This window comes from Delphinus delphis, chromosome 15, assembly GCF_949987515.2.
Source record: "Delphinus delphis chromosome 15, mDelDel1.2, whole genome shotgun sequence".
NCBI classification, from domain to species: domain Eukaryota; kingdom Metazoa; phylum Chordata; class Mammalia; order Artiodactyla; family Delphinidae; genus Delphinus; species Delphinus delphis.
In genome coordinates, this window is record NC_082697.1 from 23,130,747 (window position 1) to 23,158,388 (window position 27,642).

General features: G+C 44.3%; 1 protein-coding gene and 1 non-coding gene across 6 annotated transcripts in view; one reads left to right on the forward strand and one right to left on the reverse strand.

Moving 5' to 3' along the window:
• The window catches only part of PHF20 (PHD finger protein 20), a 133,092-nt gene extending 117,752 nt beyond the window's left edge, over window positions 1–15,340 (reverse strand). For 4 of the 5 annotated variants that reach the window (XM_069541474.1, XM_069541473.1, XM_060030879.1 and 1 more), the window contains exon 1: window positions 15,220–15,340. The gene's annotated coding sequence lies outside the window, so the exon portion shown is untranslated. Of the gene's footprint in view, window positions 1–11,371; window positions 11,456–15,219 lie in introns of all 5 variants that reach the window. The other variant, XM_060030878.1, reaches the window with a different exon arrangement.
• Window positions 15,341–16,851: 1,511 nt separating this feature from the next.
• On the forward strand, window positions 16,852–16,958 carry LOC132439081 (U6 spliceosomal RNA). Its single transcript, XR_009522309.1, has one exon. It is a non-coding gene; the product is annotated as a U6 spliceosomal RNA (small nuclear RNA).
• The last annotated feature ends 10,684 nt before the right edge of the window (window positions 16,959–27,642 follow it).

A 27,642-nucleotide genomic window follows, 5' to 3' on the forward strand; every position in this document is an offset into this window, starting at 1 on the left:
CTGCCAAATTACCTGTAAGAATAAACAATATAGTTTCATAATTTCTGCAGCTAAAATGTCCATTAAAAAAGAGGGCTAGTTAAATGAATTATGGCCATCTATATAATGGAATGTTGTACATCTATTAAAAGGAAAAATGGCTGGGCTTCTCTGGTAGTGCAGTGGTTAAGAATCCGCCTGCCAATGCAGGGGTCACGGGTTCGAGCCCTGGTCCGGGAAGATCCCACATGCCACAGAGCAACTAGGTCCATGTGCCACAACTACTGAGCCTGCGCTCTAGAGCCCGTGAGCCACAACTACTGAAACCCGTGTGCCTAGAGCCCATGCTCTGCAACAAGAGAAGCCACCACAGTAAGATGCCTGTGCACCGCAATGAAAGACTAGCCCCTGCTCGCCACAACTAGAGAAAGCCTGCGCACAGCAACAAAGACCCAACACAGACAAAAATAAATTAATTAATTAATTAATTTTTTTTTTAATGGCCATCTGTAGATGCTGATATGGAGCCATCTACAAGATACACTGTCAAATAAAACAGGCATGGTGTAGAGGCCTGTGTCTGGTGTTATCTCTTTAATGCAAACACATCTATTATAGTATATACATAAAATTATTTCTTGGAAGGAAGAAAATAACTGTTTTACGTAGTTCCCTTAATGAAAGGAATAGAGCATGAAAATTTAACTTCTCATTCTTTACCCTTCTGTGTTGTTAGAATTTTTTAATCTTAAGAATGTACTTCTGGGGCTTCCCTGGTGGCTCAGTGGTTAAGAATCTGCCTGCCAATGCGAGGGACACGGGTTCGAGCCCTGGTCCAGGAAGATCTCACATGCCACAGAGAAACTAAGCCCGTGCACCACAACTACTGAGCCTGCGCTCTAGAGTCCACACGCCACAACTACTGAAGCCCACACACCTAGAGCCTGTGCTCCACAACAAAAAGAAGCCATCACAATGAGAAGACTGCTCACCGCAACTAGAGAAAGCCCACGTGCAGCAACGAAGACCCAACGCAGCCATAAATAAATAAATTACATTAAAAAATAAGAATGTACTTCTTTGTTTTTACTTTAATTGTCAGCAGAGATTATCTAGTTGGTAAGATTTTAATTTTGAATTACTTCTTTATATTTTTTCATATTTTAAAAAAATAGATTATTTAAATATGTAAAAGGCCTTCATCCTTAAACTATTTTCTGGACCTACACAACTGCCAAATGATGTAGTTAGGACTAAATGTGATATTCCCATTGTACAGAAAGGAAATCGAGGTGCAGAGGGGCTAACTGCTTTCAAGGTCCTCCAAGGCAGGAGACATGTCTCCTATCACAGGTAACAGGATTTTCCCAGAGGTAGACAAACCACTTCTTGAAGGCCCTTCCTCTTTCCCTTACCAAAGTCCATGCTATGCTTATACTCATGCCTTTAGACATAAACATAGTTTGAATACAGGAAGATGAAGCAATTGGGTGCTTTTCAAATGTTGTGACAGAATTATTACACCATTATATAGCAAGCAGAAATATTTAATCTTTCAGAAAGGACAACACCTAAGCCGTGAGAAAACTGGAACACTTGAACCACTGCCTGAGGCCCTGACCATGGCCATCATTTTATACCTCAATCTGGAAAAAAGGAACAAGCTGTAAAACTGCTTCTACACTTGGAGTCAGTAATTTCAATCAGAAGGACACAGTCCAGGATAAAAATAAATCATTTGTGAAAACGAGAAAAAAAAAATAGCTCTTTACATACGATGCTGGGGAAGCTAGATATAACTTACATGTTTAATAATAAGAAAGGGACTTCCCTGGTGGCACAGTGGTTAAGAATCCACCTGCCAACGCAGGGGACACAGGTTCAATCCCTGGTCCAGGAAGATCCCATGTGCTGCGGAGCAACTAAGCCCGTGCGCCACAACTACTGAGCCTGCGCTCCAGAGCCCACAAGCCAAAACTACTGAAGCCCGCATGCCCAGAGCCAGTGCTCCGCAACAACAGTAGCTACGGCAATGAGAAGCCCGCGCACTACAATGAAGAGTAGCCCCCACTCGCCGCAACTAGAGAAAGCCCGCACGCAGCAACAAAGACCCAACGCAACCAAAAAATAAATAAAATTTTTAAAAATATTAAAAATAGGGGCTTCCCTGGTGGCACAGTGGTTGGGAGTCTGCCTGCCGATGCAGGGGACGCAGGTTCGTGCCCCAGTCCGGGAGAATCCCACATGCCACGGAGCGGCGGGGCCCGTGAGCCGTGGCTGCTGGGCCTGCGTGTCCAGAGCCTGTGCTCCACGACGGGAGAGGCCACAACAGTGAGGGGCCCGTGTACCACCAAATAATAATAATAATAATAGTAAGAGAATATTTAAATAAAACCTAATGTAGTAGGACTACACTTTAAGCTCCATTAGGGAAAGGAATGACTCATACTCAACAGATGCCTAATAAATGAAATAAAGAATGTTACTCATTATTTATGATGATGTGAACCAACCTTACAAAAGGAGAGTAGAACAAGACCTACGTAAGAAACACTGACAATAGTAATAATAACTAATTCTACAAATGTTAAGTCATGTAATCCTTACAACCACCACAGAGATAAGTACTATTATTAATCCTCATTGTAAAGATAAAACAGAGAGGAACAGAGAAAAGTGAGGGACACCCTAGGACACCCATATAGAAAGGGGCTGAGCCAGGATTTGAATCTAGGCCCTGCAGCTCCAGATTCTTAACCACTACCACACGTTAGTCTATGAGCTACATCTTTGGATTCTCTTTCTTAACTCATCAAATGAGGATTAATGGCCCCTATCTCGGGTGCTAAAAGGAAAAGATTTGCAGAACTTCTGTAGCCTTCCAGAGGTTAAGACTGTGCTTCCACTGCAGGGAGTGTGGGTTCAATTCCTGGTCAGGGAACTAAGATCCCACAAGCTACGCAGCATAGACAAAAAAAAAAAAAAAAAAAGAAAAGAAAGAAAGATTTGCAAAACCCCTATATGTCTAGCACAAAGTAGGTACTCAAAACATGGGAGCAGGGCTTCCCTGGTGGCGCAGTGGTTGAGAATCTGCTTGCCAATGCAGGGGACACAGGTTCGAGCCCTGGTCTGGGAAGATCCCACATGCCACGGAGCAACTAGGCCCGTGAGCCACAACTGCTGAGCCTGCGCGTCTGGAGCCTGTGCTCCGCAACAAGAGAGACCACGCTAGTGAGAGGCCCGTGCACCGCGATGAAGAGTGGCCCCCGCCTGCCACAACTAGAGAAAGCCCTCGCACAGAAACGAAGGCCCAACACAGCAAAAATAAATTAATTAATTAATAAACTCCTACCCCCAACATCTTCTTTAAAAGAAAAAAAAAATGGGAGCAGAATTTTCTGAATTCATAATGCATTTATATTTAATGTTGTACTGACATGGACTCTGGATTTTATTTTGGGAGAGGTTTAAGAGTACTGTAGCCATGGTAACTGGAGGTCCTGTCTCAGCAACTGCATTGTACTCGGGGACAGGTACTGAGGGCTCAAAGTAGCAAAGAATTTGTGATAGGTGGGCATGGAACAAGAGCTTTCAATGAGTCGGCTCTAGACCGGGTTAAGGGAAAATAAACTCTAGAAAGAATATCAACCACCAGAAACTACAGAACAGGCTTTACAATAATCTAATAGTGCTTACACCAGGCTTGAAATTCAACCTCCATTAAAGGGTGATGGTGCCTTTCAAACTGAGGGACACTGCAAGTGAAAGACCAGCTTAAATCTTTACGCCTCAGGCTTCCCTGGTGGCACAGTGGTTAAGAATCCTCCTGCCAATGCAGGGAACAGGGGTTCGAGCCCTGGTCCGGGAAGATCCCACATGCCGCGGAGCAACTAAGCCCGTGCACCACGACTACTAAGCCTGCGCTCTAGAGCCCACGAGCCACAACTACTGAGCCCACGAGCCACAACTACTGAAGCCCATGCGCCTAGAGACCATGCTCAACAACAAAAGAAGCCACCGCAATGAGAAGCCTGCACACCGTAACCAAGAGTACTCCCGGCTCTCTGCAACTAGAGAAATCCCGTGAAGACCCAATGCAGCCATAAATAAATAAACAAACAAATAAATAAACCTACCTTTAAAATAAATAAATGACAAGGAGATAGATAGATAATCTACCTTTAAAATAAATAAATGACAAGGAGACAACCATGTGAAGATCCAGAGGAAGAGAATTCTAGGTAGAGGGGAAGTCCTAGAGGCAAGGTGCCTCAGGAAGGAATGAGCTCCCCTCCCCTCACAGCCCTGAGCCTAGGAGGTGGAGATGCTCCCTGCAGCCCTCACCACTGTTACAGAAAAGCATAAACAATATCAGCAGGTCCAGTGACACCTATGTCTCACAGGACGAAGCTTCCAAGGGGACTCTGCCAAAGTTCTGTCTTGGAGGAAGGCCAGGGAGTACTTAGGGATGGGAGCAGACAGGTTTCAGACTCAGATTCTGGCGAACCCTGGCTCCGCTCATTGCTGGCTAAGTGAAGATGAGAAAAATCACTGAGCCTCCCTCTGTTTGCCCATCTATAAAAGCAGATTAATAACCCCTACGTCCTGGGATTCTGAGGATAAGCGAGCTAACGGATGTCAAGTGCTTAGCACAGTACACACTAAATATTCAATACTGGTGATAAAATGGCTGTGTGATAGTTACTAGCAAAAAGGACATCAGACACAAAGGATTACAGTCAATATTATTATGCAATATTAACAAATAGTATCCAATACAAAGAACATAAAAGAGCACATCTTTAGTCCTAGGGAAGTGACAAGTTGGTTCAAGTGGGAGCAAGGGCCCCTCCATCACTATCCTCTCCTCAACAACACAGAAAGAAGACTGGGTCTAAAGCCAACCATTACCACTCCTTCAGGCCCTTGCCCAAGTCACACTAAAGAGCTGAATTAGCCTCTTTCACTTGAGAGGGTAAGGAAGGAAACAACGGGAAGAGGGGAGGAAAGTAAGGAGGCAGGAAGAAAGAAAAAGGCCCCCCCAAAAAATTCCCTTACCCTCTTCCCAGATACTTGAAATACTTTCTCTAAGAGCCAACCTTTTCCTTCCACAATTAAAATTCAGACAGACAGCAAACACAGGTTCATTCCGAATTACTGAGAATAAATTAAGTCAGTGGATCTTCCCAGAAACAATGGAAAGGGCCGAGTGCCCAGGCTTGACTCCAGAATATATTTGCTAAATGACCTTTGGCACATCACTCAACTTCACTGAGCTAATCATCTTATCCTCACAAGTTCCTTCTCCTTTTCTCCCCATCACAGTTTAAGACTCCAAGACTGGCCAATGTGCCAAGCTAGAAACATGGGCATCACCCTTGCATCTCACTCTCAGTCACCATTTTGTCACACCTACTTCTAGGTTTCTCCCATTGCCCAGTGGTTGCCCAGTTCAGGTCCCCATCAGTTCTAATCCGATTACTGCAACAACTCTCAATGGAGCTCAAAACCTCCAGCCACACCCTCCCCAGATCCAAATCAATATTGTCTTATAAACTGACTTCTGAGTGCTTATTTTATGACATACAGTATTCTAAGTGCTTTACATATACATCGTCTCATTTAGCATCTACCTCATAGGTTTGTAATGAGGATTACTATTATTCCTGTTTCAGAGGTGCAAAAACTAAGGTTCAGAAAGTAAGCTGCCCAAATGACAAAGCCACCAAGTATTGGGACAAGGAGCTGAACCCAGGTAATCTTACTAGCCAACTACTGCACTGTGGCTACTCTTCATCAATGCTGCTACAGTAATATTTCTAAAGCACAAATCTGATCGTAAGACTCCTCTGTTTAAAACACTTCAGGTTATATGTCAATTATACCTTTAATGAAGAAAAAAAAAGCTCAGTAGTTCCCCTACAGAACAAACTTCAAACTATTAGTGCAGCATCAAGGCCATCAGTGAGCTAGCCATTATGACCAAACCAAACCGGGGGTTGTTAGAAACGGGAGATTACCAGGAGAGGAGCAAACAAGCTCAGCAGAGGGCCAGCAGCATATGGTGGTTATGAGCCAGAACTCCAAAATGAGACTGCCTGGGTTTGGACCCCAGCTCCACCATTTTCCAGATAACCTTGCACAAGTCATTTCCTTTCTGAGCCTCAGGCTCCTTATCTGTAAAATGGGGATAGTACCAGTACCTATTTCATACCTTCATACAGGTGCTGTGAAGATAAAAATTACTTAGCACAGAGCCTAGCACACAATAAGCTCTCATTCCGCCCACACACCAAGACTCCTTGCAGTGCTGCTTCCTCTGCCTGGTCCTTCAGACTGGGCTCAGCCATCAGCACCTCGCCAAGGGCGCTGGGCCAGGGCCCACTCCATTATTCGCCCATGGCAGCCTGGCCTGCCATCTGGCCCACAACCCAGCACCCTACATTGAAACTACCTGTTTCTGAGCCTATCTCTCCTCAGGCATTTAACTCCTCATACGCATCCCCAGCAACTAACAAGCAGTGCCCTTACTTGGCAGTCAGATGCTTGTTAAATAAGATAACCTCAGCTTCCTCATGGCCAAAAAAGGAAGAAAGATAGGAAAGAGACCTGTATCATCCACCTTAAGGGATGTAGGGATTCAAGGAGACAATCATATGGAGGCTCTCTGAAAAGTGCTATCCACAGGTAAATGTAGGAACTGTTATCACTCCATGGGGGAAGGGGGAGGAAGGCAAAGCACAGGGAACGAGGCCCCTGGAGTCTAAGAAAAGCTGTGCTCGGTTTTCAGTCACAGGGAGGGCTCCAGTCTATAAATGGCGGAAGGCAGCTCTGGGGCGGGTTTGTGTGGGTTCCTCTGAAGGGAACCTTTTTTTAAATATACCTGACTAAACTGTTCTTACAGGATTCCTTAATTGAGGCATCACTAGATTACAAAGGAAAACAATTTGGAGATAGAGTCAATACCCCATGGGACCTCCAAAGACATTTTCCTAAATTACAACTGATTCACTGCCCATGGGGCTTTAAAGATAAAAAAAGTTATTTAAGTCAATTAATTACCTTATTCTTCAAGTATTAACTTTTGTTCCTGGTCTTTATTATTAACACCAGAAAGTGGCTAACTTTTACTGAGTTTTCACCACAGGCTAAATCCTTGACAAATATTTCATTCCCAACAATGCAGAGAAGTTGGCAGTATTATTCCATTTTACAGAGGAGGGAAAGGAGGCTTAGAGCAAATAACTTGCCAATGGTCACCTGGCTAGGAGGAAGAGCTGGGATTTGAGAAGCAGGACCTCCTCCAAAACCCACTCTATTTATACTGCGTTTAAAAGTAAGGCCTTTGAGGCAATTCCCTGGCAGTCCAGTGGTTAGGGGGCCCCGGGTTTGATCCCTGGTCCGGGAACTAAGATCCCGCAAGATGTGGGCAAAAAAATTAGAAAATTGAAAAAAATAAGGCCTTTGAACAACAAGGTCCTACTGTATAGCACAGAGAACTATATTCAGTATTCTATGATAAACCATAATGGAAAAGAATATTAAAAGAAGAATATACATATATATGTATAACTGAATCACTGCTGTACAGCAGAAATTAACACAACATTGTAAATCAACTATACCTCAATTATAAAAAAACAAATAACATAGGGGATTTTACAAACATTTTGTAAGAGGAATAAAACAAAATAATGGTAACATATACTCAACTCTTCACAGTTCACCAAGTTTTAATAATCTTATAAATTAGATTTTCTTATTCCCATTTTATAGATTAGGAAATGGAGAGAAAAGGGTAACATTTACTGATACTTACAATGATAGATGTGAGGTAGTTATGATGATACTTGAGAAAGAAAACAGAGGTCCAGATACGTTAAAAACTTGCCATGCTGGAAGTCTGCCTCCAATGTCTATGCTACAGGGAGGGTCCCAAGACGTTTGAGCCCCACGCCCAAGTGACATGTAGCCCCAACAGAGTGGCAGATGCTAGAATGCAAACTCGGGCATTCTGCCTGCAAATTCTGATCCTTCACCACCACATACCACGCAACCTGGACATGAAAGGTGGCCTCTTAAACTATCTTGCCTTTCTGAATTGCAGATGTATAATTCTCATATAGGTCACAGTATGACCGACGTCCTACTCATCAAAGCACTTTGGACAGCATTCACCACTCCATGAGACTTAGAGACTGTCAAGCAGACCAAACCAGCCATGCACCGGGGCCTCAAGAAGGGGAGAAATGGACTTCCCTGGTGGCGCAGTGGCTGAGAGTCCGCCTGCCGATGCAGAGGACGCGGGTTCGTGTGGGAAGATCCCATATGCCGCGGAGCGGCTGGGCCCGTGAGCCATGGCCGCTGAGCCTGCGCGTCCCGAGCCTGTGCTCCGCAACGGGAGAGGTCACAACAGTGAGAGGTCCGTGTACCAAAAAAAAAAAAAAAAAAAAAAAAAAATAAGGGGAGAAATGCAGCCTCAGCTGGGAGAGTTTGGCTTTTACAATTAAGAGATGTTTACATGGTCAGGAACAGAATCTGAGATGAGGTGGCAAGGCCACCTCTTCTCCCAACAGTGCCTCAGTCCTGCATTCCAGGCTGCCACCTGTTTGATACTGTGACTAATGTGACTTATTCAAACCTTGAGGGAGAAAAGTAAGGCAGCTGTAGAGAGGAGGATGTAAGGGCACCAGGCTTGCAGGCAAAGCAACCTGGGTCATTAGCCAAATGACCTTGGACAAATAAATTACTTAATCTCAGTTTTCCTGTCTATTAGATGAAGATAATGGATAAATTGTAAAGATTCAATAAGACCTAATAGAGTGCTCCAAACAATGCTAACTAAAATGCCCACATTTCCAGGCTAGGGTTCCACAACCTATAAATCCCAGCACCTGTATAAGCAAGGAAGGCACGTCAATCCACCTAGCCATGTGCCTTTTCCACAGGAAAAAGAGACCTCTTGAAAATCAGGTCTCTACTAGGACAAGATGAGACCTCTTACATCATCTAAGATGCCTGGGAGTCAGTCTTTAAAATCTTAGGATTATGCTCCTGACAAGGGAAAAGCTCTTATCAAATAAAACCATCATTTAAAATCCTTTCCCAGGCCCCTCCTCTTCTTCCTTCCCCTAAGTCCACTGATTCAGGAACCACCTCCCTTTCATACAACTGCCCTATTTATGTTTGGTGACTCATACCCAGCTGCTAAAATTTTATGGGATTTCTAAAAACTCACCTCTTCCATTATTTGGCCAAAGAAAGCAAAGGACAGTTGATACCTAGCACAAGATCTAGTAAAGTTGTCACAGCATTATTACAAATCAAGGTTTCAATTTTCAACAGGTTACCCCAAAGTTAATCAATAACCTGTAAAGGTCAGTTGCTAAGATGAATTAAGACAGGGACAGCGTCCTCCCTCTCCAAACTTACAATCTAACCAAAGAGGCTCTGACTAAACACACATTTTGGTTTAAAGTATGTTTATCAAAAAAAAAAAAAAGACAAAAAAAAAGGTTTATCAAGAAACATGTAAACATCCCATCACTTCCTAGAAAGATGAGGAAGGGGGATTAGGTTATATACATCTTTGATCCCTGATTTCCAAGCAACATCAGCAGCTGCCCTTGAGAATAATCAGGTGCTCTCAAAGAATTGTTAGCTTTACTCACTGATGAAGTTATTTAAAATTTAAATTTCTTATCATTGTCCTTAGCAACTTCTTGTCAGGTTTTGTGGCTGAGTGTGTTCCTAGAAGGAAGAGCATTTAGAAGTAATTTTTTAATGAAGTTTGGGGACTTCCCTGGTGGCACAGTGGTTAAGAATCCACCTGCCAATGCAGGGAACACGGGTTCGATCCCTGGTCCGGGAAGATCCCACATGCTGCAGAGCAACTGGGCCCATGCGCCACAACTACTGAGCCCACGCTCTAGAGCCTGCGAGCCACAACTACTGAAGCCCACACGCGTAGAGCCTGTGCTCCACAGCAAGAGAAGCCACCGCAATTAGAAGCACCCACACCGCAGAGAAGAGTAGCCCCCGCTCGCCACCACTAGAGAAAGCCCACGCGCAGCAACAAAGACCCAATGCAGCCAAAAATAAATAAATTTGTTTTAAAAAAATGAAGTTTGAACTTAGGAAACACTTTCAAATTTGATAGGGTGTTTAAGCACCTTTAAAATCCAGGATGGGGCTTCCCTGGTGGCGCAGTGGTTGAGGGTCCGCCTGCTGATGCAGGGGACGCTGGTTCGTGCCCTGGTCTGGGAGGATCCCGCGTGCTGCGGAGTGGCTGGGCCCGTGAGCCATGGCCGCTGGGCCTGCGCATCCAGAGCCTGTGCTCCGCAACGGGAGAGGCCACAATGGTGAGAGGGCCACATACCGCAAAAAAAAAAAAAAAAAAAAAATCCAGGGTGAAGAACCAGCTAGCTGATTTCCTTGAGACCTTGAGACAAGATGGCTAAAAGCATTACATTCATTTTCCCCAAACTCCAGCAAAAGGCAAACTACCTGCTTCATTTTTAAATTTAATTCTACCTACTCTGCTAATTCAAAGCAAAAAAGAAAGCTGGGGTGAGGAGGAGGGAAAAACATTTTTAAAATACACATCAGATAAGGGAACTTGAAAATAAACAAAATTGCATGTCAACTACAGACTCCCTCTTAGTGATTCAGGGAAGTAGCTAACGTTGAATGGAGAATTCAAGGAAGACTTCTTTGAGAAGCTTAGACAGTTTTGAATGAAATAAAGCATGGAAATGGCAGAGGACACGGAGGCAGAAGAATGCTGAAGCTGGGTGTGAAGACAAGGTGGCTGCCTCGGCTAGAAAAGAGGCAGTGGCAGAAGTGACTCGGACATGGAAATGATTGGCAGCATGCCCAAAAGAGCACGTGAAGGAAATCAGATCTGCTACAAGCTCCCACAGACATTGGGTTTCTAAGCAAGGCACGAACAAAGGCTCAGAGCAGGGTAGACCTTGGAGATAATCAGCCCCTCACTTTACAAATGGGGAGAATGAGGTCCAGTAGTATTAAGTAACTTGCCTGAGGTCTCACAGTGAGTGGAAGAGCTGGGACTAGTGCCAAATCCAGATCAAATCCGTTACTGAAGAGGATCTATCTGACACTCATGTGAGGGATGGGGGGAAGGGAGAGGACCAGGACACAAAATAGTCTAGTCATTCAGGTTTGTCCTGATTAGGGCCCAGAATAGGATCATGCTGGGAAAAGTCCACGACAGGTGATATAGCCAGGGAAATAGGTACAGATGACCTAAGACACTTAGAAAGGAAAAACCCACTAAGACTTAAAAATAGCTGTGGATATAAAAGGAGAGAGCGCATCATAAGCCATGATTCCCACCAAAGAATAATGTCATATTCCCACCGGCATTCACCTTTGTGAAGCTTCATACAGAGACAAGTCAGTAGCTTCCATTCAGGGTCCAGGCACCTGCATCTCCCAGGCCCATTTCCAGGACCTAGAAAATCAAGAAGGACTCCTTGGAAATTCCAATACCTGTGACCCTGTTGACTTGGAGTCTCTCAGAATCACTACCCATGGTAGGGTAATAGATGAGGAACCAGAGAGGCAAGCTGGCTGATTACTACATAGGATTTACTAGAATGATTTTATGTCAAGAGTTATGTTTACCTTCAATCAAGAAATAGTTAAGCATTTATTTATTTATTTATTTATTTATTACATAAATTTGTTTATTTATTTGTTTTTGGCTGTGTTGGGTCTTCATTGCTGCGCACGGGCTTTCTCTAGTTGCAGCGAGCGGGGGCTACTTTTCGTTGCAGTGCATAGGCTTCTCATTGCAGTGGCTTCTCTTGATGCAGGGAATGAGCTCTAGGCACGCAGGCTTCAGTAGTTGTGGCGTGTGGGCTCAGTAGTTGTGGCACGCAGGCTCAGTAGTTGTGGCACGCAGGCTTAGTTGCTCCGCGGCATGTGGGATCTTCCCAGACCAGGGCTCGAACCCATGTCCCCTGCATTGGCAGGCGGATTCTTAACCATTGCACCCCCAGGGAAGTCCCAAGAAATAGTTAAGCATTTAAATTTGACAAAATACATAGGAATCAAACTCCTGGAGAAGTTCCAGCCGTGATTTTAAAAGTTTAATGCTAGAGTAACTACAAATGAATATAAATAGTAGTCCTCCAAAGGGGACTTGTACAAACTCTAAGGCTTGCGCGTCTAGATAAAGAGAGAATGGAAAATAATGCCCCAGCTTAAAGCTAACCACCACCTTCCTACTTTCAAAGAGAAATCTTTAACTTTGTGCACAGAACCTAACTACTCAAAGTTCAGTTCAGTAATATTAACACCACCTGGGAATTAGAAAAGAATATACTCAGGCCCCACCCTAAACCTACTGGATTAGAATCAGCATTTTAGCAAGACACTCCCCACCCCAGGTGATTTATTTGCACATTCAAGTTTGAGCAGCACTGGTGCAGAATACTTTAAGGGTGGACTATATATATAGCACTACACAGATAGAGTACCAAACAGGCAAATAAGAGACAAAGTACCTGTTCACTTTCTGTATACCATATTTTATTAGGTACTGCTCAGACAGACCTCCAACGCTTTTTAATGAATTTGGTACTTACTAATGACCACATAATATAAATGTGGGATCCATTTCACTTCCTGAAATAACACAGTTCTAGCATTTTCATGCACATGAAATTTAAAACAGCTTAGTTGTTCTGAAAATACAATAATGATTCATTTTATTCAAGTTCCAACACTGAGTTCAGAGCACTTCACCAAAAGCCCCATTAATTCCTACAGGTTCCTAGGAGTATCATTAAATCCCCCAGCATCCCTAAGAAGCAGGTGCTTGGCAAACATCCAATCTTCAAATGAGATTCAGAAGGACGTGGTCCTGAAAATGCAGTATTTTTCTGCCTTGTCCTGCCAGGGTAGCTTCTCGGGCTCAAACTTTCTCCCGCACTGAGGCCTCATACAGCTGCACACTCAAGTACTTCCCGAAAGGGAGAAAGGTCAGAGGTGTCATTATCCCATAAGCACTTGAGATTCCAGCTGTGGAGAAATTAATCTGGTTCGTTCCCGCTGAGAAGCCCTGAGTAAGATCTGGAAAGACAGAGGGAAATACAAAAGAAAGAACCTACTGAGAGGCTCTTAGGAGAGGAGAGGTCTCAGACATTTGCAGATTTTAAGGAGGGAGTTGGGGGCAAGGCTTGGCAGATAAGTGAGAGGATTACGGGGAGAGGTAAATATCCATCTCCCACTTCTCCCCCAGAAACAACAACAAAAAAAGAGTGACCAAGAGATTCCTCCAAATGACCTCCTTTCTTGATAAAAGGAAGGAAAAAAGCCAATGTAGGGAGGAAGCGTATGAGTTGGAAGCAAGACTAAAGAATCTCTTGAGGGTTTTTTGGTTTTGTTTTTTTCCAACGAAGGGAAATAAAGCAAAGGAGAAAACAGTACCCATCTAACCAGAATCTTATAGGAAGCAAACCACCAGGAGGATTAAGAGCGCTGTGAATAACCAAAGAAATGCAAGGGGATTCCTTTCTAGTTTAAATCCAGCGCTGGGGAGTCAAGCAGCCCTGGACTTGAAGCCACTTCCAGAGCAAGGGGAGGAAAAGGGAAAATCTTTACAGCCACCAATAAGCAGAGCAGTGTCCAAAGAAAGAAAGAAACCAGAAAAATGCCCGGGGATAGGGCAAGCCAAGAGAAAAGAGCTCCTGTTAGCAGAAAAGTAAAAGATAAAGGAGACACATGGGAGACAACATGCAGGCATCCCCTTTAGGATGGGCGGGGAGATCCTCTCCTAGGGGGAGGGGACTTCAGGGGGTAAGACTAGGAAGTGTGCACAGAAAAAAGGCCCCAGAAGCAGAGAAAGTGTGGTGCTGAAGATATTTATTCACCAGAGGAAGGAAGAGGAAATAGGTGCACTGCTCTGACAGGGAGAGCACCTAAAGGGAAAAGGGGTTCCAAAGAGGTAAGGAAGCTGAGGAAAGAAAATATCTTGGATGGCAAAAAAGCTCAAGAACCTTGTACCATCGTATGGAAATGAACAAACTCAGAAAAAAGGTGCGCCGTCCCAGATTTAACAAGCACCAGGAAGGTTGCTGCACCCTGAGAATTGTGTAACCAAAAGTAGTGCATGCTGTACATCTGGAGGGCACAGGAAACAAATACACTTTCAGATATGAAAAGTCTCCCCCAGGAAATAAGGTGGTCGGACTTAGAGAACTCATGAAAAACGGTGCAACCGCAAGAATACAGTGACTGGAAAAAGTAGTGAATTTCCTTGTGTAAATACAAATACGTATCCTAAAATTTCAGGATTTGGATCTCATTTTCGGTAGACTCTGGAAATGAGGTGCACTCCCAGATTTTGAAAGAGCAGGGAAAGGAACTGGCCCCTAAATTTAAGAAATTCTGGAAAGCACGTTGCCAGATTTGGAGCCTGGAAAAGGGAATTCTTCCTCGATTTTGTGCGAATATAAGTACCAAAAAAACTTTGGTTATTGGACCCCAGATTTAAGACTCGCTAATGGGAAGAACCCCAAAATTTGAAAGGGGATGCTTACTCAGACTGGAGGCTCGAAAAGGTAGTGTCCTCCCAGTTTGGGGGTCGTGGGTCAAGGGATACATCCTTAGTTGGGCAGGCTTTGGAAATTTAGATAACATCCCAGGGCTGGAGCTGAAGAAACGGGGTGCACCGACCACATTTTCTAAAAACTATAGAGAAAGGGGACACTCCCATAGTCTGGCGCTTGAGAAAGGGGTGTGCTCCCCAGAATAGGATAAAAGAGTCAGTAAAAGAAAACGCGTTCCCAAAGCACAAGGCAACTGCAGGGGCTGCTTGTGTAGCTCTCGAGGGCCACACAGCTCAGGCTCCGGCCCTAGCGCTTACACCCCACCCCCAACACGGCCCGTTCCGCGCCCCGGGCCCCGCACCCCGCGGCCCAGCCCCCTCGGGAGTCGCTGATTGGCCGCAGCCACCGTCACTCCTGCGGGCAGCCCTAGGGATTGGGCGCCGCCCGCACGCCCGCCACGCTCTCAGCAGCGGTCCCCGGGCCTCCCTCCGGGCTGGGCGAGCCGGGCCAGGCGGGGAGCGGGGCCGGGTAGGAGACCGGAGCAGTGGTGGCGTCCGTCACCGATCCCGCCAGCACGGCACGCGCGCGACGCGGGCCCGGCCCGACCCGACCCTGCCCCAGCCAGCCGGCTTCACCTCGCCGCGCCTTGCCGCGAGCTCACCTCACAGCCCCGCTCCGGCTGCTCCGCTCCGGGTCCAACCGACCGAAGGACTCTGCGTGCTGCGCACCACGTGACCCCGGGGACGCGCCCAGCGTATCCCCCGCCCCCCACACACACGCACCATCGACTCCACCGAGTGACGCAGCGCCTCAGCTGCCCCGCCCTCGGCCCCGCCCCACCCGATCACCGTGGCGACGGCTCGGGCGGGACACGCCCACTGCCCTGACGCGCGGGAACAGGCCTTCTCCCGGGTCCGGAGCACGAAGTCCCCTCTCACTCGTATCCACTGTGATCACACGAAGGCCAGGACTGGACACTATCCATCACCTGTTAATTTTGCCTCCTGAATGCATCTCGAAGCCTCCTACTTCTCTGTATCCTGCTGCCAGCACTCCAGTCTAGTCCACCATAACCTCTCTCCTAGATGATGGTTGTCCTCTCCACCCAATTACTCTTTCCTCTTCCAATCCATTCACACTCAGACAGCGGGAGCTTTTCAAAACGCAACTATATTCACAGCCATCCCCTGCTCAAAGCCCGTTGCCCGCTGTTCTTCAGATTAAGATCTAAATCTTCACTGTGTGCCAGGCTCTTCAGAGTCTGTACCTAACTTTCCTCTCTCACATTGGCACGCATTCAGCTCCCCCACATTCTCAGTTCTCAGCATCTTTCAAGTCCTCAAACAAGCCAGGTTCCTTTCCGCCTCAGGGCCTTTGCACTCATCCCCCCCCCCCCACTCCGCTTCACTTCATAGCTCCTAGGAAGGGATTCCAATTGCTGGTGTGGAGAGGAGCAGTATTCTGCCTCAGGGGACCAGGTCGGAGTTGCAGCCACCCCCCAAGGGTCTGAGATGTTTTCCCAGTGGGACTTGGGAAGTTCCAAAGAGGAATGCTTAACATTTGTTATTTAGGAAGGCAATAATGACTTTATTTTACTTTGGAAAAACAGGGCACCTAGATTGCACTTTTTAAATGTAAATGTAATCATGTCACTGCCCTGCTTAGAACAACCAATCTCTCCATCACATCCTCCACCCTTGCTATTTCTCTGGCTACATTGACTTGCTATCATTTCTATGGTTCTCTCCAAGCTCTGTCCAGGCACTGGGCCATTGACTAGGCTGTTGCTTTTTACAAAACTAACCCTTTAACAGCTTTCAGTTTGTCATCTCCTCGGTGAGGTCCTCTTTGACTACATTAGCTAGAAAGTGCTCCCCTTGATCTCCTGCCTCGTACAGGAAAATTGCTCTCTACCTTATCACTGTTCATTTTCATCAGAGCACTTAACATAGTTTGTAATTATTTAATTTGTTTGTTCTCTTGGTTTTATTTGTCTTTTTCCCCAAAATTAGAGTTAGGAACTATCTTGTATCTACTGAATTGTCAGAACCTGACAAATAGTAGATGCTCATTATGTATCTGTGGAAGGAATGAAAGGAAAGAGAATATTTGGGGGGGAAAATGATAATTGAAAATAACAAGTAGATTCTTCTTTAATGACCTGGCTCCACAGAAGTGGTCTTTTCAAATCTGGACTGGAGGCTGAAGAGAGGATTTCCTGAGCTGATGTAGTCAGGGCAGAGGGCAGTGCTTAGGGAGAGCTTCTAGGAAACCAGGGACAAAAGGTTCAGCTGTACACACTTTGACAACACATATACAAAAGTTGTAACCATACAGAGAAGTTTAGTGTAGCTCCTGCCCAAGGATAACATGCAAATTAGTGAAGTGTTCCTTTTTTTTTTTTTTTTTTTTTTTTTTTTTTTTGCGGTACGCGGGCCTCTCACTGTTGTGGCCTCTCCCGTTGTGGAGCACAGGCTCCCGACGCGCAGGCTCAGCAGCCGTGGCTCACGGGCCCAGCCACTCCGCGGCACGTGGGATCTTCCCGGACCGGGGCACGAACCCGTGTCCCCTGCATCAGCAGGCGGACTCTCAACCACTGCGCCACCAGGGAAGCCCGAAGTGTCCCATATTTTTTAAAAAATTTAAAACACCTTCTGGAATTTGAGGACCAAAAGTACCTACATGAACTCGGATAAGGGCTCAGATACAGGAAGAAAGGACCTTCCCAGGATCCTCTGGGTTTATGTTTATTAACGTGAACTTGCTCAGATTTTAGTGGCTATTGTAGCATATAGAGAATTTTTTTGCCCCGCAACCGAAGTCATGCCACGAATCCATAGCCCCATACAAATATAACATGTTTCTTTACTTATTCAACCTGCATATATAGAGACCCAGGCTTGAGCTGAGCATCAAAGACACAGAGCAGGGGACTTCATTGGCGGTCCAGTGGTTAAGACTCCGTGCTTCCACTGCAGGGGCAACGGGTTTGATCTCTGGTGGGTCGGATCCCACATGCTGACAGTGCAGCCAAAAAAAAAGACACAGAACAGAATGAGATTTAGGCCCTGCTCTCAAGGAGTTTACATCTTGGTAAAGAAATCATCACAATTTGTAAGTTAAAATTCTTTTTGTCTGTTGCAAATACAAACATGGACACTGTTGCAAGTACAAACAAAAGAAACATGTATTACAAGGATGTTTGGGGGCCCAGAGCATGCACAGGAGGGCCGCCTTGGAAAATAAGCAGCACAGAGCAGCTCCAGCAAGGAACAGCAGCTTCTGCAGCCAGCAGCACCACACATCACAGCTGGGATTCAATCCTAACATCCCTTTGTCTTTGAGTCACTCACTCAAGAGGCAAAGTCTTGGCGGGGAGCTGATGTTGATTGGTCAATCTCAGGTCACATGGATTAGTCTAGGCTGCCAGGGGAAGAGAGAAACGATTTGCCCCTAAGGATATCCCCCCAAATGAAAAGAGAGGGGGAGGACTGATGCTGGCCAGACAAAAATAACTTCATACAAGTATGAATGAAATACCTTGGGAGTTAAGCTTTTCCTGATTAAAAAACCTGTGGAGGGCTTCCCTGGTGGCGCAGTGGTTAAGAATCCGCCTGCCACTGCAGGGAACACAGGTTCGAGCCCTGGTCCAGGAAGATCCCACATGCCCCGGAGCAGCTAAGCCCATGCGCCACAACTACTGAGCCTGCACTCTAGAGCCCGCGAGCCACAGCTACTGAGCCCGAGTGCCACAACTACTGAAGCCCGTGCGCCCAGAGCCCATGCTGCACAACAGGAAAAGCCACTGCAATGAGAAGCCCGCGCACTGTAACGAAGAGTAGCCCCTGCTCACCACAACCAGAGAAAGCCTGCGTGGAGCAACGAAGACGCAAAGCAGCCAAAAATAAATAAAATAAACAAAAAAACACTGCGGAAACCTGGTTTGCTTGCTTCTGAACTGAACAGTCCTGGGCTGCTAGTCACAGAATTCCAGTTTGAAAAGTTCTGGTCTAAACTCCAGGTCTCACCATTGCCTCTTTAGCAGCTTCCATTATTCTGCCTTAAGGCCCTCCCCAGCATTTCACTAGTAGTTGGCCTCAACCTCCCAATTCTTTCTTACCTAGAATCTTTGTCTAGATAGGCATTCAATTAATAGTTGTGATTGAGTGAACAAGTGATAGAATGAATGTACAGCAGCCTCAACTCCAGAGAGTAGAATCTCTCCAACCATTTCAGAACTGTGGTCCCAGCACATAAGATGACAGCTCCACAATGAAACCCTACATACACACGAGAATATACTGTAGCACCAGAGATATTCAATACCTGCATGGAAGTGTCCCTTCTCTCCCTAAGCATCACTTTTCTTCAACTGTAAAATGGGATGATATTTACCCTCATTCACAGAATTGTCACGATTAAGTTAAATAACATGTGAGAGTGTACTGTAAACTGCATAGTTCTAAATAAATGATTTTCCAATTGCTTTCTTACTAGATTCATTGTCTAGAGTATTCAATGTCCCTAGCTAAAGAAAAGCAGAATTAAAGAACTGAGATAGGATATTCAATTAGAAAACTGATCTTTCTCAACCTCTACCCAGCAAACCTTTATACTCTGCCCTTATGCAACCCCAAGGCATTTACAATTAGTCTGTCAAGGGAAAAGGGGAAAACTAAAACAGAAAAGCAAGCCCCTTGGCTGTGACTCACACCCACAGATCCCATGTACTCAGAGTATCACCAAGCCTGAGCATGTCAGTCTCCAAAGCAGGAACAGGGGTATGACATCTGCAGCACCAAGCTGAGTGTGAGAACTCAGGAAGTCGGAAACCACAGTCACAGCAGCATCTGAGGTCCAAGAACCTCCACAAGGCACCAGGGGCCCAAGGGAAGTGGGTTGAGTCTTTGCCCTGGTCTGAGGTCTCTCCAATCTGGGCCTGACGGAAAGTTACTGAGCTCCTCAAGCCTTACTGTTCTCCAAGTGAGGGGGAGGAGAATTAAGTAGGAATTCCAATATATTTCCAGCGTTTTGCAAGATTATATGGAGGGGGTAGGGGCGGGGAGAGAAGGACTATTTTTATTCTTGCTATAGCCACTAAAGAGAGTGATAAAATCCATCTGGACCACTTCAAGGGCAGGGACTATGTTCTGTTCTCCTTTGTTCCTTGGGAGTCCCAGTACCTAGCACTGTTCCCTGTAATTTAAGCATACTAATACTTGTTTCTTGTGGGTTGAAACTTTTGTCAGTTTAGAGATAAAGAGAAAGGGGGAGGAGTTTAGCCCCAGAGACTACTGGAATGGAAGCTATAAAGAAGTCAATTAAAGAAACAATCTCTAAAAATCTGCTAGACTCCAGTTCACTCCCCAGATTTCTTGTAATTTAATTTTAAATAGTCATGCTGTCCCATGATTTGAATTCCAGAAATTATACAAAAGGTATACAATACAAAGTCTCCCTCAAATTTTTGTTCCTCATTTGTCTTGTTTCTATTGGTAACTGCTCCTATCTTCGCTCCTGCACCAGAGATGGAACCCATGCCCCCTGCTGTGGAAGCACTGGGTCCTCACCACTGCACCACCAACTCTTACTTTCTTATGAATCCTTTCAGTATTTCTGTATGAGTATAAGCAAAGCTGAATATAAGTTCAAATATATTTTGAACTTTTTACACAAAAGAAAGCATTGATACATGGTGTTCTCCACCCTAATTTTGTCACTAAACACACTTTGGACACCTTGTACATTTTGTACAATGGTATAAAAATAACTTTCTTATTATCTTGTTTTATTTTACTGCTACATAGTATTTCTTGTGTGGATATACTAAAACTTGCTTAATCAGTCCCCTATTTAAGGACATTTGGGTTATTTCCAATCCCTGGCAATTTAAAAACTATGTTCCATTTAGAAATAGTTCAACTCGTGTGCAGACAGAACTGTAGTCTATTCTCTGATATGGGAGAACTGAACCACAGGGGTACATGCATTTTTTTTTTTTTTTTTTTTTTTTTTTTGCTGTACGCGGGCCTCTCACTGTTATGGCCTCTCCCATTGTGGAGCACAGGCTCCGGACACGCAGGCTCAGCGGCCATGGCTCACTGGCCCAGCCGCTCCGCGGCATGTGGGATCTTCCTGGTCCGGGGCACGAACCCATGTCCCCTGCATCGGCAGGCGGACTCTCAACCACTGCGCCACCAGGGAAGCCCTGCATTTATAATTTTGATAGAAATTGCAAGTTACCCGCTATAGATTCCCTCAAAATATAACTCCACAGTTGCAAGATGTGTTACAAGTCATCTTTACTTGTAACACTTAAAATCTGCAATTTATTTATAGCTTAGGAAATAGAAATGCTTTCAAGATTATTCCCATAATGTTATTCTCACTTACATGCATTCTTGATAGTGAAATGAGTGATATTCCAGTTATCCAGCTAGGAATGTGTACAACCCACTTCCACAACCATGTATGTCACACAAGTCATCACGATGTGTCTTTTTTTTTTTTTTTTTTTGCCCCACCATACAGCTTGCAGGATCTTAGTTTCCCAACCAGATATTGAACCCAGGGCCCAGCAGTGAGAGCGCTGAATCCTAACCACTGAACCACCAGGGAATTCCCACTATGTGTCTTTAAAAAAGATGTATTAGCAATTATCTTGATGATCTTGATGTAGGGGTAAATATCTATCAGACACGCAAAGGACAAGCCATTAAGGAAAATACTATAAATTCAACAACATAAAAAAATTCTATCCATGAATATATATCTACACATGGATGGTCTCAGGGAAATGAGACAGGGAATGGAGGCTAAGGAAGAATAACTCAAAGAGGGACCATTCACTTTGTTTCCAATGTTTATAAACAATGTTGCAATAAACAATTGGCTTACTGATGATCTTTCACAATGATGTTTCCAGTTGCTTACAGACAATGCTTCAATAAACAGCCTTGTACATTCAAAAAAGGAAAAAGAGGAAAATCTGGGGCTGTGTTTCACTTAATGGAAATTGTGTGCCAAGAAGCAAATGTGTGATTGAATGTATTGGTACAATTATGCACATTTGAGATTAAAAAAGGTAGGGGGGAGGTGAAGAACATTGATAATTGATGCTCTGCCCCTCACACCCCTCTGGACTCCTTCTTACCTGCTTATTGACTCACTAAGACCCAAAATCTCTCCCCTGCTTCTCAGTTGTTGCACATTTGTTAGTTTGAAATCTAACCTCCTTGACATCACCCTACCCAACCCAGCTCACAGTTCCCCTGGGCCTAAAAAAAGTCACTGAAGTCCAATCTAGATTCCAAATTCCACGCTCTAAATAGTACCTCCAAAAAAGTCGTTGGATGACAATTATGGAAAAACGGGTAATCACAGGTACACTCACACCTTATTCCACTTCCCTTGTTTTCCTTGCCTATATCACTGTCTTTTTTTTTTCCTTGCTACTTCATAAGCACTTTTAAGGCCTTTATGCTTTTCAAAGATTTATTTACCCTACATGCTGAATCATCACCCTTCCACTTCCCACTCCTACAATTGTAGGAAGTAAAATAAAGACAGAAACTTGGCTAAAGTAGAAACTAAAGGTGCCATAAAACCCCAAATGTTGAAATCTTATGAATACATAGAGAGCTGGATTCTACACACTTTGAACTCTTCCTACCCTAGAGAGCCTGTGTCTTCCCACCAGGGAAGACAGGGGTAAAACCTCTGACTTTTCAAAGGCCAGTTGGAGAAATAAGTTATATTTTTATTTCCTATAGAGTTTCCAAATTTTCCTTTTACCCCTGCACACCACACTCACCTTTGCCTGTCTCCCCTTCCTATTCTACTTCAAATTTTTATCCCTTTTGGAAAAAAAAACAATGACAATATCTATTGAACATTCATTGTTTGCTAGGCACTGTACTAAGCCGTTTACATGAATTATTTCATTTAATATTGACAATAACCCATGAAGAGAGGTCCTATGTATTATCATCATTTTGCAGTTGAAGAAATGGAAGCCCAGAGAAGTTAAGTTATTCATCTAAGGTCACATTGCTAAGAATAATTTAAACACAGACAGTTTAACTCCAGGTCTCATGCTTATTAATCCTGAACTCACCAATTCTCAGTTGAGACTCCTCTAGTTCCCCTGTTCTCCAACTCTCTCCAATCTGGCCAATTCTACAAACTATTCAAGTTGCCATTCTAACATAATACTAATAATAAGCAAAGTGACCCTTTAAAAGCATGTCAAATCATCCACTCCTCTGCACAAACCCTTATAATGTTGTGCCTTCTCTAACTGAAAGTAAATTCAAAATCTTTACCTACCAGCCATTCTTTTTTTTTTTCCTCTCTTTTTTTGCGGTACGCGGGCGTCTCACTGCTGTGGCCTCTCCCCTTGCGGAGCACAAGCTCCAGACGCGCAGGCTCAGCGGCCCAGCCGCTCCGCGGCATGTGGGATCCTCCCAGACCGGGGCACGAACCCATGTCCCCTGCATCGGCAGGCGGACTCTCAACCACTGTGCCTCCAGGGAAGCCCTACCAGCCATTCTTGATCCGCCTCTTGTGTTCCCCAGCTCTCTGACCTCAAATTCTGTTCTCTCTGCTTTGCTCACTCCAGTTGCGCTAGCATCCTTGCTTTTTCTTGAACACACTAATCTCACATCTCCCTGGGGTTTTATACTTGCTGTTCCCTCTGCCTGGAAAAATCTATCCCCAGATACCCATAAGACTGAGCACCTCATTTCCTTCTGATCTCTGTTCAAGGGTCATTTTATCATAGAGGCTTTCCTTACCACCCTAAATAAAACAGTATCCTGTCTTTCTCTATCTCCCTTAATCTCATTTATTTTTCTTCAAAGCATTTATCACCACCCAGTATATTACATATTTATTTTTCTGTTAATAATCTGTTTCATATCTTTAGAATTTGAAATTCTTGAGTGCAGGGACTTTGTCTTCTTTATTGCTATATCCCCAGCGCATGGAATGCTACCCAGCATAAAACTGGTGCTTAATATTTTGCATGAATGATAATACTAAATAATATTTTTGGAGTGCTTCCATTACACCAGGCATTCTAAATACTTTACATATGTATTTTCTCATTTAATCTTTATAACAATCTTATGAGATTTAACAACCTTTTTAATGTGATGTCCAAAACTTTTCAGTGGTCTATGAACAACTAGCTCTCTGAGAAAAAAAGAAAAGGTTGATTTGTAACATTTGTGATATCTGTAGTATAAATACTCACACTGTGGCTGATTTAAGACTACTAATATGAGATCAACTGGCTCACAAAATTCCTGGACACTTATTAATTTACTCATAAGCTGGTATGAGTATGCTGCAGCACACCACTGCTACTCTTCTTAGCAGAGCATGGAAACCTCTTCACAAATTAGCCCTTATCAATCTTTCCAATGGAATCTCCTCTGACTCTGCAACTTGCCCACACAGCCCACTTTCAAATCATGAAGAATTCCTGTCTGTGTAAGAACATGCCCCGCTTGTTCTAGACTTAATTGTCATTGGGCAATGTACTTTATTTCTGAGAAGTTCTTTCATCCTTCCTCACTTTGGCTCTGTACTGATGCATCTTCAAAGCAATACCAACTAATTCAACAAACAGTAGTTACACAACCAGCACATTCCAGGCAGGATGTTAGGAGCTGGCGGGTAGAGATAAAGGAGAAGCAGCTGATATTCCCAGAGTAGCTCACAATCTGGTAGTGAAGGCAAAAGTATAAGCAATGAAGTTGAATTACAGTCTAAGAGAAGAAATAATGAGGGACTGATTGAGTCTAACAAGGGTGGGCAGGATCAAGACCAACTTCCTAAAGGAAATAAAACACAAACATCTTTACAAACAGACATTTTCAAGGCAGGGAGATACAGGCAATTTGAGAGTTCTGGAACAGATTGAGAAAGTGCTGTAGAATACACAATTAGGCTTCCTGGACCCCTCTTTGCTCCCCAAACCCTCAGTGGGAGACTCTATTCCACTCCATTATAGGAGAATTGCCAATGGGCAAGTGGTAAAAATCAATGAATAGTCACGAACACGAGGGAAATACAATAATAAGTCAATATCTTGAGAAACGTTTGCAAAAATCTTATACTTGTTGGTTATCAGCAAATCATAGCCAACAAACTAGGTGACCATGGATCAAAGAATGCCATAGAACTTGATAGACCTGTTCAATCAGTTAGAAACATTGGAAAATATAGCAAAAAGCATTGTTGGTGGGATATGGAGAAAAGTACACATAATAAATATATAATTAAAATAAAAATTATAAAATTAAACTATGTGTCAGCCACTGATTTATATGCTTTACTTGTATTAACTCATTTAATTTTGTCACAGTTTTATAAAGCAGGTTCTATTATTATCCCACAGATATTTCACTGAGAAAACTGAGACTTAAGACAGGTTAAATAACCCACTCAATGTCACAGACATACAGCTGAATGCTGGAGCCAGCCTGTACTGGCTTGCAAGAGCTGATTATTAAATATACAGTTGCTAGGTTAAAATAGGCCATAGTAGAAATATTTACACTATGAACATTGGCAAACTCTATACATCAGGCTTCTTTTTTTAAAAAAATAAACTTATTTACCTTATTTATTTATTTTTGGCTGCGTTGGGGCTCCGTTGCTGTGCAGGGGCTCTCTCTAGTTGTGGCGAGTGGGGCTACTCTTCATTGCGGAGCACGGGCTTCTCATTGCTGTGGCTTCTCTTGCTGTGGAGCACGGGCTCTAGGTGCATGGGCTTCAGTAGTTGTGGCACGCGGTGGGCTCAGTAGTTGTGGCTCACAGGCTCTAGAGCGCAGACTCAGTAGTTGTGGTGCACAGGCTTAGTTGCTCCGCAGCATGCGGGATCTTCCCGGACCAAGGCTTGAACCCATGTCCCCTACGTCGGCAGGCAGATTCCTAACCATGGCACCACCGGGGAAGTCCCTCTTTTTCTTTTTTTTAAAAGCAAATTTATCAGCACACCATCAGTAGTCTTAGGTACTATTCCAGGCCCTGGGGATATAATAATAAACAAAATAAACAAAAATCTCAGCCTTCATGAAGTTTGAATTACAATTAAATTGTAATTCAAATAGTCTAATGTAATTCAAAAGTCTAATGGTGGGAGATAGATGATGAACAAATAAATAAATAAAATATATGGTATGTCAGATGATGACAAGTGCTATGGAGAAAAGTAAAAAAGGGATAATAAGTATGGCACGCTACCATTTTATTTTTTATTATTTATTTATTTATTTATTTTTGGCTGCACCGCTCAGCATGCAGAATCCCAGTTCCCCGACCAGGGATGGAACCTGCCACACCCCCTGCATTTGAAGCCTGGAGTCTTAACCACTGGACCGCCAGGGAAGTCCCCACGCTACCATTTTATTTTTTAAAATAAATTTATTTATTTTATTTTTTGCTGTGTTGGGTCTTCATTACTGCACTCGGGCTTTCTCTAGTTGAGGTGAGCGGGGACTACTCTTCCTTGCGGTGCATGGACTTCTCATTGTGGTGGCTTCTCTTGTTGCGGAGCACGGGCTCTAGGTGTGCCAGCTTCAGTAGTTGTGGCTCACGGGCTCTAGAGCACAGCCTCAGTAGTTGTGGCGCACAGGCTTAGTTGCTCCATGGCCTGTGGAATTTTCCCGGACCAGGGCTCGATCCCGTGTCCCCTGCATTGGTAGGTGGATTCTTCACCACTGTGCCACCAGGGAAGCTGCTACCATTTTATTTTATTTTATTTTATTTTATTTTTTAATTTATTTTGGCTGCACCAGGTGTTAGTTGCAGCAAGCGGGATCTTCATTGTGGCATGTGGGCTTCTTAGTTGTGGCATGCAAACTCTTAATTGCGGCATGCATGTGGGATCCGGTTCCCCCACCAGGGATCAAACCCAGGCCCCCTGCATTGGGAGCACAGAGTCTTACCCACTGGACCACTAGGGAAGTCCCTCCACGCTACCATTTTAAATAGGATGGTCAGGGAAGGCCTCACTGAGAAGGTTAACATCTGATTATGACCTTAAGGAAATAGGAAGGAGCAAGACCTGCGTCTGTCTTGGAGGGCAGTGTCAAGGCTCTAAGAAGCACAGACATACCTTAGGTACTTAAGGGACAGCAAAGAGGCCAGTTAACTGTAACAGACAGAGAAAGGGGGAATCTGCAAAGGAGAGTGTGATAACTGTAATTAGGCATTATTGTTTTTTACTTAAAAAGAAGGTCTTGGTAGACGTAGCTGGATAAATCATAAACTAATAGCAAAGATATAGCTCATGTTTATTGAATGTTTCCTGTGAGTCAGACACTATGCTAAGTGCTCCACATACATTATCTTACTTAATCTTCCCCATATTATTTTACTTAATCCTCAGAGCAGTCTGTGAGGCTGGGGAAACAAACTTAACTGCGAGTATAAGTAAATTGCACAGAATTATGATATGTAGGGGAACAGATGAGAGCCCGTGTCTGTTCCCACCTGCTCTATCACCTACCCTTCCCTATTAGAATTGGTAAGTGAATTTGTTCGATCCACAGGATTAATCTGAGTGAAGATGTTTCAGTGTAATTGTAGGGCCACAGAGGGGTGTTATTAGGTGTATGGGTGTGACTTGGCATATGATTATGAAAACAAAAACCTATAGACCTTAAGAAAGGCATTAAGAATTAACTGGGGCTTCCCTGGTGGCGCAGTGGTTGAGAATCTGCCTGGCAATGCAGGGGACACGGGTTCGAGTCCTGGTCTGGGAAGATCCCACATGCTGTGGAGCAACTAGGCCCGTAAGCCACAACTACTGAGCCTGCGCGTCTGGAGCTTGTGCCCCGCAATGAGAGGCCGCGACAGTGAGAGGCCCACGCACCGTGATGAAGAGTGGCCCCCGCTCACCACCACTAGAGAAAGCCCTCGCACAGAAACGAAGACACAACACAGCCAAAAATAAAGAAAGAAAGAAAGAAAGAATTAACTGGAAGGATAATTTTAACTGAGGGTAATGGGAAAAGACACACAAAGAAGGTAGTACTTGAACTGGACCTTGAAGAGTAAATATCAGATGCTT